This window comes from Protopterus annectens, chromosome 3.part1 (assembly GCF_019279795.1).
Source record: "Protopterus annectens isolate FY-2018-M chromosome 3.part1, PAN1.0, whole genome shotgun sequence".
In the NCBI taxonomy this organism is placed as follows: Eukaryota; Metazoa; Chordata; order Ceratodontiformes; family Protopteridae; genus Protopterus; species Protopterus annectens.
In genome coordinates this window covers 1,011,287,865-1,011,300,027 of record NC_056732.1, presented here as the reverse complement: position 1 = coordinate 1,011,300,027, position 12,163 = coordinate 1,011,287,865, and the positions used below count along the sequence as shown (strand labels likewise).

The following is a 12,163-nucleotide window of genomic DNA, read 5'->3' as shown; positions in this document are numbered from 1 at the left end:
GCTCTGCATGTTGGGAATGGACCTACAGCTTGCCAAACTAGGCCTCCCAGTTGCTAAGATCAGCCTTGGATAATAGTATAAGAATGTGGTTGAGTGAGTGTACTGTCATAGAGGATAAGATAAATTGTGGCCTTGAGAAAAATCATCAGTGTACAGCTAATAGAACAGATACAAACAAGTACAGCAAAAGCAGGAATTTAAGGAGCTTTTTATACCTCTCAACCTCTCCGTGCAAGAATTCTGGACAAAGCTGAAAATAATGCTGAGGATAAAGGCCCCATTATCAGGGATATATTTTAAATATTGCGCTTTTAAACTTTGAAAGTTTCTAGGATAATAGGTTTTGTATTAGCATGCATTTTCTTGAAGGATATGAAGTCTGAAACTTAAATGTCTGTCATTATTTAGTGAATTCAGTCCTCAGTGAGGTTGACAGAAAACCACAAATTTTATGAGGAATATACCGAAAATAAGAGAGAAAAATTTATTTGGTTGATAGGTATGGTGCTTTTGCCTAATTATCAGAACTAAATGGGGCATCAACAGTTTAGTGTGGTGTGCAACAGTACAATGACAAAGTTAACTCCAGTAAATAAGTATGTGTACATGATGAACTAGAGTTTGAGACCAAAAGAATGTAAATCAACAAATACACCAGCATTAAGCAATGAGTATATGTAAACTATTTTTTTAATTCTTGTGTGACTTATCGAAGGAGACCTTTAAAACATATACTTTGTAGTTACATTATTACTGCCATATGCACAGAAAATGAAACTGAAAAATGCTGTTTCAGAAAGTTTCTAAACCCAAGATGTTTAACTACTGTTAATGGTCCTCATGTAGACATCCTATGTGAATATAATATGACTTAAGAATGTATTATGCATGCAGGCGAAGATCTGTGAAAAACAAGGCATCTAAAATGTTATTAAAAGTTATGGCCCAGATTTCTAAGTTAAGTTCACATTTAATGGAGCAATGTTTGTTCAAGTCGTGGGTGTCACTAAGCTTTTGGACAAGTCTGCCACACTCTTTTTTTTTTCTTAATTATAGCCGGTGTTGTCTTGAAGGTAGTCCAGTTGTTACTTTCTCTGTTATGTGGAAAAACAATGACTCAAAGTTTCTGCAGTTTACAAAATGTTTGGTTAGAGGCTTAGTAAAATCTTTTAGTCAAATGTCTGGTAAGTGTTCAATGACCCTTATCGTAAAGGTATTAATGGTCTTGCATCTGTAGAATGCTCTAAAAGCTGTGCAGCTGGCCCTGTATATTACACACATATTTTTGCTGTCACCTCTTCCATTGCTGTTGTATCTCTCTTTTGGGCTAGGATAATAAAGACCATTTCTCTTGCTTATAAAGTCATAGCAGCTGCATCCCAGAGATGTGGAGGGAAAGGTGCCAGCATTCATGCTTATAGTGGGCAAAATGTTTCCCTTCTATGCAGTTCCTAATATTTCACCCCTTTGCTAGATTAAGGTAGGCTTGGGGTAAAGTATCCTAGTAATAGATTTGTTTCCATGGATAATGCTTCAGTTTTCACACATGACATGTTTTATTTCCATAAAGTCCTTTGAGAAAATAAAAGTAATGCTTCTTTTGCACTTTTCTGTGTCAGCTTTATTTTATGAGTTCACTGTATTCATTTGCACCCCCCATGGGGGATTGAAAAAAGTAGGGTTGTTATGTTTCAGGGATATAATGAGGCCATTATATCAAATTCTCACCATGTCCCCTTTCTAGAAAGTCATTTTGTAGTTGGCGCAGGTTGTGTAAGTCTCATTTCTCCCAAAGCATGTGCTGTCCCTCATAACTTGTGATTTTATAATATCTCTCTCTATGAATTTTAAGTAGATGCTGTTTGCATACAGTAACTGCTTGACCTGTGTGGATTTCCTTAAAATTTCATTAATATGTTTGTTTAACATAGAATCATTTTCTTCTTTTGTAAATGCTAAGATTCAGAAGTTTTGTCTTTACAAAGCTGTAGGTGGCTAATGAAATGTAGGAAGTTCATGGAATTTTTGTTATAATTAAAGACTTCCTTAAGTTTGACCATGGAGATGATCCATGAAATGAAAATATTTTTGATAAAGTGATGACATTTCATATAAGAGAAATACTCAGAATTGCAGATAGTGTTTTTTTCCAACTTTGCTTAGGTGGTGTTTGCCATGCTTGGGGCTATTACTGCAAAATTTACTCTTGCTTGTTTATACCATCTCTGGTTAAAATGAAAGTAGTTGTTTTTAGTTATTTTTAAGAAATATGTCCAATACTGTTGTGTGTATTTTTATGTGATTGGTAGAATTTTCCATGGCCTTGAATTTTTTTTTTAACTACCTCAGTGCAGTTCTTATGTGGAAGCACTGTGAAAAATGTTGAACATTTAGATCACTGTTGCAATAGCCTAAGCTTATTTGGGTTCTGTACCTTGCCATTGCCCAGCTTTCAAAGCCAACTTCCTATTATTCTGTCAGGGGCTTGAAGGAAGCTCCATATAAAGATAGTTACAGCACCAGTTTCTTCAGAGCTTTTTTCCTGCTGGAGAGAGATCGTTTGGTGGGTCCCGTGGAACTGATGCCTCTTCAAGTCTGGGCAGAAATGTTCCCCACTGGATGGGATATCTTCCACTAAAATAACTTTTCTGGGAAAACTTTTGTTTGACTAAAATGTTTGCTAAGAAACTGTGCATCAGGTGTTGTCAATTTTCATTCATTCCTCAACGTCCTTTTTCCATTTTTCATTTCTTGAAAAATATGCACAAAAACTACTAGATTACCTCCTTAAGAACAAGATCTCCTCTGCTCAGCACTGCTTCCATCCAGGTCACTGCACCTCTACTGTTTTGATCTCCATCCTAGACATAGTTAAAGCTAGGGACTTGGGACACATTGTGTCTGCCCTTTTCTTAGATCTGTCAAAAGCCTTTGACGCCATCTCACACACTATCCTCCTATCTCAGCTAGCAAGCATAGGCTTATCTCCCCTAACACTTGGTTTAAAAGCTATCTCTCCAGTAGAGAGCATGCTGTTAAATGGTAAAATGCCATTTCCTCCTATCATCTTAACCCCAAAGGTGTCCCCCAGAGTTCTGTTTTGGGCCCCCCTGTTATTTAATATTTTTATAAATAATCTACACCTGGCTATCCCAGAGGACTCCACCATAGTCTGTTCTGCTTCCAGTGCAAATATACTTCAGCAAGAAGCCCAGGCAGCTTTTTCCACTGTGGAGACATGTCTTCACAATCATCATCTTTCTCTTAACCCTAAAAAAAAAAAAATCATGATTTTCACACCCAAGATAAACCCAACCTCAGCATACACTCTATCAACTCTACAAAAATTGAGATAGTGCATCACACCAAATTGTTGGGGATCATAATTGATGAAAATCTTAAGTTTGAGTTGCATATTCAAAACAATATCTCTAAGACCCACAAGAAGCTAGGACTGCTTTATAGACGCAGTAAGTTTCTCTCTCTTCCATCTAAACAAACTCTTGCACAGGCATACCTTTTGCCTTCTCTAACCTGTGGTGCAGCATTATTAACCAATCTGCAATCTTCCGTACTGTCAAAACTAGAAACATGCTACAATAAGACTGCTAAATTTGCTTCTAGCACCTGCCACTCAACTCACCACTGTATTGCCCTAAATAAGTTACAATAGCCCGAACTTCCTCATTACCTGCTATTCCTCCAGCTCACAATTATTCATAAACTTATTTACAAACCACAAGACTGCCCTGTGCTTAACTCTCTATTCTCCCTATACAACCCAGCTAGGTCTCTGCTATCTGAACAGCAGCTGCTTCAAGTCCATAAACCCAAAATTCCAGCAGGACAGTTATTGTACTCATGGAACATGGCCAAAAAATGGAACACCCTACCCAGTACCCATCCAACTTCAACAAAATCTTTACCACTTTAAAAATGCTCTTCAGAACTACTTCCTCGTTAACAGGATATGTAACTGCAAAATTTCCACCTCTGCCATTACTTAATATGTCCAATGAACCTGGTAAGTTAATCTCTTCTTCCTGCTAATAATGACATTTAATCCATCCACCTGCCCTGCCCTTTCCTTCTCTATTAACACTATTCCACCCTAATCAGACCTTTTCACTATGAAAATCAAATACTTTCGCAAGTAGAAAGCCCAAACCTCTCCACTGGTCAAATGCTCCACTCCTTTTCCACTGCTAGACTATGGAACTCTTCCACCTTCATTTAGATCCACTAGCTATGCATCTCTTTTCTTGCCTTTGTGCTTGTTCCTATCTCTCTCCTACTACTATTCCCCTTGTTCCTTATCTCCATCCTATATTACCTCCTAAAACCACACCTTTATCCCTGAATGATAATCTATTTCTGTATCTTTGTATACATGTAATGTCAGTTGATTTATGTGCAATCTCCATTGCCTTCTTACTTTGTTAAAATATTTGATTATTGTTTAAAGTTTATTGTATTTGCCAATTAAGTTTTATCAAATGTATGTATTGTATAAATTATTGTGGAACTTTTCTCCCACAGCCTCAACTGAAAATGGGCACTTTTTGGCCCAATGGACGTTCCCGGTAAATAAATGCAAGTAAATAAAATAAATAAAACTTATGGGATTTGGATCCGACTCAGCTGTTACTCCAGCTCATGGAGACGAACAAACTCTTGAGCTCCTTTCCTACCCTTAATGCACCAAGCCTAACTCCCCTCAGATCTTGTTTGCCGCTTTCGCGACCAGATGTGGTTGACAACTGCTCTTAAGTGTTGGTTTAACAGATAAGTGTTTTTCTTCAAAATTTCTCTTGAATTGTTATAAACCTTATCCTAGTTAATAACTTCTTGATTTCCGTCATTGTATTTGTTCCTTTTCATCTTTAATTACTATAATTACACTCGTGGATATATTTTTATTAACATTGTTGGTAGGCCCTTTCCCTACCCCCTTATTTCCCTCTGTCTTCTCAGGGTGTTTTCTATTTCTGATTTAAAAAAAAAGATTGTTAGTATTTCTTCTATGCTGTTTCTCCAGTGTTTTAGTCATTATTAAACTAGATATCTGATTGCTTAACCTTAGAGATATGTCAGAAAAAGGATTTAAAAAGTGTGAGAACTGTGGGTACAAAATGCCCTTTACTGATGCTCATTCCCTATGCATTTACTGTTTGGAGGCTTAACATTTAGATAAGGATTATGATCTTTGTAATGGGTTTAACCCAAGAGCTCTTGCTCAGAGGTGAAATAAATTGATATTGAAAGGATTTTTGCCAAGTACCTTTTCTCAGGCCATCGCTGGAGTTCAGTCTCCTAAAGCTAACTCTAGGAACCCATCAAAAAGGTCCAGATCTTCTGACTCTACTCCTTCCTCTTCTGAACCGAAGAAAAAGAAAACCAAATCAGATCCAACATCACCTGCGATCTGGCCAACCTTGGATCTGATCAAAATGATGGCAGGTCTTTCCTCCGATCCAAAGAAAAGTACCATGGATCCGAAGTCCCTGATCTGAAGTATCTGTCTAGGACTGTATATTTACTCTGTGTATGCAGTACTGTCTAAGGTGCCCTCCCCCTTTCTTCAGAGACACTCTAGGTGCTCTTCAGTACTGCATCTCATTCCTCCAGAAGTATCACAGAGACCTATCTGGAAAGGATGGTGAGGAAAGTAGTTACGGAGCAATTTCAGAAGGGAGTTTACACAGTTACTATTCCTTCAGGTCAGGAAAATCGTCCCATCAACTACTCCACTGGTTGCTAATCCTCCTGTAACCCACACAGTGGGATTAGAGTCCTCTGATCCGAGTATTCCAGGTCCATCTGGATTAGATCTGACAAGAATTTTTCTCTTTGGATCTGGCAGTTACTCTGAGTGCACAGGCTCTATCATCTTTGGGATGTGGGCAGCTATCAGAGCCAAAGCTTCCAGGTCATATCCAGTGTGACGGAGTTGACTTTGAAGGTTTTGGAACTCTCTCACCCCCTTGGAGCTTTGACATTGGACAGCTTGACTCAGGCTTCCTCTTCAGACGGGCAGCTGTCAAAGTGGAGGAGGCTGGTGGGCCGGTCAGGTGGATCCTTCCCCCTCTGATCCACCTTGAACAATCCCAGCTGTCTTTTCCCTGTGATCCTCAGCATTCTACATCACTCAGATAGCCAGCCCAAAGCTTCCAGACCACCCACCCGGATATCATTCTCTCTTCTAATACCTCTCTGGATCATCCCACTGAAGAAGTCCTTTGGAAGAAGATGTGCAAGAAGAAGGCATTTGGACTCCCCCAGGAGGCGGTCACCGAGGATACTGACTTTGGTGAAGAAGGGTTTCCCCAAATCATCATCTGATGACGTTTCGTTTGGAGACATCCTTGAGATCCTACAGCAGAAGAGTGGTTGGTGTGCTCAAAACCCATCTCCCAAAAAGCCGGTATTTCTGGAAGCTTTCACGTCTAGCCTATCTACCTCCTGGGTCACTCTGCCCACCAGTTTGGTTTCTAGGCAGGTGTGGAAGGAACCTCATACAGTTGAGCCAATCCCCAAGAGACCAGACAGGAGTCTTCCTCCACCAGTATGGGGAAACCATTGGAATAAGGGAGTACTGGTCACAGCCATGGTCGTGGCGGCAGCTGCAAAAAAAAAAGGAACTGAGTTCCACTGTCCACCCCCCCCCCCTCCAATAAAGAATCTAGGTCTCTGGATAGGTTTGGGAAGTGTGTGTGTGCTTCAGGCGACTTTCACTTTATGATTGCTGAACTATTTAGAACATTTCATGAGGTTGCAAAGGGACTCAATTAAAGAAATTTCAAACTCCCTTTCAGGGACCACTACTGCAGAGGCTCAAACTTATGTGGCTTCACGATTGGCTGTCTTTCAGTCTATTGCTAATTCGTCCGTGAAATTCATCTTGCATGCTGCAGAAGGCACTTCAAGGGCTGCAGGTTCAGGCATTTCCATCAGGAGGCATGCCTGGATGCGCCTGTGTTATTTTTTCGGAACCCTTTAAGTCGTCTTTTCAGTGCTTTTGACGGTTCTTCCTTTTTTGGCCCCACAGTGAAAGACTCTCCCTCCAGGTGTGAGAAGGAAGGAAAGACCCCATCTGCTGTGGGCATATGTTTTTCAACCTCTCAACAGACCTTTTCCAAGAATCAACAGGGAGGTAAAAAGATGTAGTTCAGGAAGTCTCATGGTCCTTTCCAGGATACACGTGGAGATAGTTCCCCTGAGAAAGAGACACATGGACTCCCAAAGAGGCCAATGCACATATAAATGTCTTAGAAATGAGAGCTGTACTCCTAGCATTGCAGACCTTTGAAGACGCACTCCCTTCTGGAACCATTGCATTTCAGATGGACAGTATGTCGGTAGTCTGGTACATCAACAAGCAAGGAAGAACCAAATCTCACCCCCTTTGTTGATGAACTTTGAGAGTTTGGCGGTGGGCGATCTCATCCAATTGATTTCTATTAGCAGTGCACATCCCAGGAAATCCTGCATGGTAGACGATGCGAGCAGGTCTATTCTAATACCTCAGGCGTGGTCTCTCAACATGAAAATGGCGGAAAAGATTTTCCATCGATGGAGCTAACCTTGCTGTGATCTTTTTGCATCTCCCCTCAACAAGTGCAGCAGGTTCATTGCCCTGATCCCCGCAACTGGTGGAGTCACTGAATGACGCTTTTCTCCATGATTGTTCCCCCAGTCTCCTCTATGCATTTCTCCCGGTACCTCTAATCCCCAAATTTCTTCAGAAAGCATCATGATTGAAGAGCACAATCATCCTCATTGCACCTTATTAGCCTCGTCAAATTTGGTTTCCTTTTCTATGGCCTCATCTCCTTCACCAACCTTTCTAAGCCTAAAATTGACCGCATGGATGTCCTTCATGGATGCATCTGCAGTCATAACAACTGGGTTGTCCTGTCGTCAGGCAGCCCTTCAGTCGGCCGGATTCCAAAGTCCGGGTCCGGCTTCGGCTGATGTCGCACTTCACCCGACGTCATCTCTGTTGGTCTTCGGGTATAAAGGCATCAGCCGACGCCATTTTCCCCAGTCTTTCTTGCCGCGTGGCGCCCGAAGCAGAAGCTGTTCGCAAGTGCCGGTCGGTCGGATCCAGAGATTACTTCTACCGAATACTACTTCGAAGACTTCTAAAGCTAAGTACCCCGTTGGGGACTCTTTCTTGCCTCAGCCGATGTCAGAAAAAGTTAATAATTGTTTAACCTGTGGGAAACAAATACCTCATAAAGATTTCCACTCTTATTGTCTGCCTTGTTTAGGCCCAGCCCACGACGTAGCAGCCTGTTCGGCCTGTGCTTCCTTCAACCGACGAACGCTTAGGCGTCGGTCGGAGTTTGCTGAACAGTTTTTCGGTTCTGTTTTTGCGTACATTATGCCGTCGGATCCTCCGACTACCCAATCTACCAAAAAACGCAAAGATAAAGACCGACACTCGCGGTCCGCGGTTTCGGCCGAAACCATGGTTAAGCAAACCACGAGTGTCTCGGTTTCGGCCGAAACCGAGAAAACTGATCAAAGTACAGCTGAATCTATCTCTACAACTGAGGCCCCTGCTACCACCCTTGAATCGGCCTCAGAAATTTTATCCACTACGGTGGTTGCCACTGACTTATCAGACACCATTCCCTTGGATGTCTCTACCCCAGCACGTGGTGCTGCTAGGCCTCCAGCAGCCATGTCCATTAAGGCCTTCGCCAGGGCTAAAGCAGCCAAGACTACTAAAACAGTGCCTGTTAAACCCCCTACTACCAGGCCCTCCTCTAGTTCTCAAATGCTTACTCTGGCAGAAGATTTAATTTCATTAATTAGAGGATCTCAATCTCACCCAGACAGGGCCTCTCAGCCCCCAGAGAAGAGACCTAGGGCAGAGCCCCCTGAGCCAGTGTCCTCTGATGATTCTGCCGATGAATCAGACATAACTGACCAGCCAGAGGCTCCTTTCTCCAGTTTTGAAGACTCTGATGCTGAAGAATCCATTCCAGCTGCTTCCCCCCCAGAAGAATTCTCCTTTGGGGAAACCTTACATGCCATGCGAGAGCAGTTCCAATGGCAGCAACAGGATTTTTCAGACTTCAGAAAAAGACTTAGGACCTTTCTGCACCTTCCACAGCACAGGCCCTTAGCTATACCTCCTGTTCTTTCTGTGGTGGATGATGCTTTCAATGATGTCTGCTCCGCACCAGATTCTTTACCTCCAGCCCCTGCCAAACCAGACAGATTTTACAGGGTGCCAGACACTCATCACCACCTTTACAAGGCCCCACTTGCAGACCCCGAAACTATATCCCAGGGTCCCAAGGCAGTAGCCGCGACCATAGCTAAGAACCCTATTCCTTCTGAAAGGGAAGCAAGGTCATTAGACAGATGGGGCAAAAAGGTCTACACTTCAGCTACTCTCTCAGCTAGAGCTTTAAACTGTCAGTTTCACATGATACAATACCAAGAGTTTATGCTTGATCAGTTAACTAAAAAGCTAACCACTGATGAATCTCTTGATAAGAAATATGTATTAGAAATGGTAAATAACATACAACAGGTTAGTAACCATTCCTTAAAATGTGGCTATGATGCACTGGAGGCTTCATTTAGATCAGCCATGACTGGCACAGTGATAAGAAGGCATGCTTGGCTAAAGGAGCAAGCTCTACCGGATCATGTTAAAGCTAAGCTGCTAGATGCTCCTATGGATAAGACAAGTTTGTTTGGTACACCTGCCCAGCAGGTTATGAAGAAAATGGAAGAAAAGGCAAAATCTGTTCAAACGGTTAAAGATTTCTTGCAGGTTCAACCCCCCAGGTTTAGCAGGAACTGGCCTGCCAAAAATTGGTCCTTTCCTGACTCCACAAGATCTCAAAGGGGCAGGAATAGACGTTCCAGAGGCAGAAACCAATCCAGAGGAGGTGCCTACAGAGGATGACAGTGGCAAGGTAACAACAGAGGCACAGACACCACCTCTGCCACTACATCAACACAGCCACAGTGACTTAACCCTAAATCCGCCTACCAGGGAACAAATAGCAGCTCCTCTAGGCGGAAAGTTAACCTTATTTTCAAAGAACTGGCACTATATAACAAAAGACAAGTGGATTTTACAAACCATAGATCAAGGTTACCGGTTCCACTTCCACACTTTACCAGTCAAAAGAGGAATGCCAAATCTACCTCCAAATCAAAAAACAGAGGCTCTACAACAGATAATGCAGTTAGCAAAAATGAGAGCTGTGGAAAGAGTGCCAACAGCAGAGCAAGGAAAGGGGTTCTACTCCACATTATTCCTAGTTCCAAGAAAGGAAAAAAGTTGGAGACCAATTCTGGACCTGTCCACCTTAAATACTTACATCATTGTCCCAAAATTCAAAATGCTGACCCTACAGCAACTTCTTCCCATGTTGGGCAAGGAGTGTTGGCTGGTAACTCTAGATCTCAAGGAGGCATACCTGCACGTCCCCATTCGACCAATCTGCAGAAGATACCTCAGATTTCTTGCAGGATCAGAGCACTATCAATTCTCAGCATTGCCCTTTGGCTTATCTACTGTGCCCAGAGTATTCACAAAATGCCTGGCATCAGTAATCGCCCATTGCAGACTACAGGGAATTCAAATTTACCCATACCTGGACGACTGCCTGCTACAAGGGGACAACAAAAGCAAGCTGACAACAGATTTACAAAGGGTCATTTACTTGCTACAAGCACTGGGATACACAGTCAATTTACAAAAGTCAAGGCTGATACCATCCCAAACAAGGACATTCTTGGTGAATTGGACACAGTAAAACAAATGGCATTCCTAACTACAGAAAAACAAAAGAACTCCCTCTTTACTTCTTGGCACTAACAAAACTGAACAAGTTAACAGCAAGAAAAGTACTGCAGGCCTTGGGCTTCATGGCATCATGCATAATCTTGGTCCCACTTGCCAGACTACATATGAGAAAACTACAGTGGTACCTAAAGAATCTATGGTCCCAACACAGACACAGCCTAGAAACAGAAATCCCACTAATTCCATGCTTAAAACAGGAGTTCCTATGGTGGGCTCAGGCATGCCAGTCAAACCCAGGGCTACCCTTTCGCAGATGTCAAGCAAGCCAGACCATCACAACAGACGCTTCAGACCTAGGATGGGGGGCCCACATGCTGGACAAATGCGTGCACGGATTGTGGACACAGGATCAACTTCACCTGCACATCAACCTAAAAGAAATGCTGGCAGTAAAACTGGCAATCCAAAAGTTCAGACCATTTCTCAGAGGGCCAGTTGATGATAAGGACAGACAACACCACAGTCATGTGGTACATCAACAAACAGGGAGGCACTCATTCATACCCCCTATGCAGAATGACTTTGGAGCTGTGGACCCTGGAACTCAGCTACAACATCCAGTTACAGGCAATATTTGTACCTAGAAAAGAGAATACTCTAGCAGACATATTAAGCAGAACCACATCGGATGCCCACGAATGGAAGCTGCACCCGGACATCTTCAAGACCATCTCAAAGAAATGGGGAATGCCTCAGATAGACCTATTCGCATCACCTCTCAATCACCAGCTCAAAAAATTCTGCACAAGGACATTCCATCCACTAGCATGGAAAGTGGATTCGCTCTCCTTCAGCTGGAAAGGCCTAACAGCATATGCATTCCCACCTCTTCCCTTGATACACAAGGTGTTACTAAAAATCAAGGAAGAACGTCCAAGGATAATCCTGATAGCTCCAAACTGGCCAAGACAACACTGGTACCCACTGCTGAGGAGCATGTCTCGGAACAATATGTGGCCAATACCCCTGATGCCTTTGATGTTAACTCAGAACAACTACAACATCATGCATCCAAACCTAAAAACGTTGCAACTGACTGCATGGAACATCACATAGCAGCAGCTAATCCAGAACTTTCCCAAAGAGTTAAAGACATTATTCTTGAAGCACGCAGACCTTCAACAAGAAGAAACTATGCTGGAAAATGGAAGAGGTTTGTCAGTTGGAGTACTGAAAGAGGAAAAGATGTGTCAAACGTAGATATGCCTAACATTCTGGAGTATCTGGCCGAACTTCTTCATTCAGGCCTGTCCTACTCCTCCATCAAGATACATGCATCAGCTATTTCAGCAGAATACAGCTTTGATCCACCTGTTTTTTCGC

The 12,163-nt window shown here is 42.5% G+C and overlaps 1 protein-coding gene across 1 annotated transcript in view; it reads left to right on the top strand.

Annotated features, from left to right (window-relative positions):
- Positions 1-12,163, top strand: part of CSPP1 (centrosome and spindle pole associated protein 1) — a 2,775,649-nt gene that overhangs the window by 1,230,827 nt on the left and 1,532,659 nt on the right. The window lies entirely within an intron of this gene.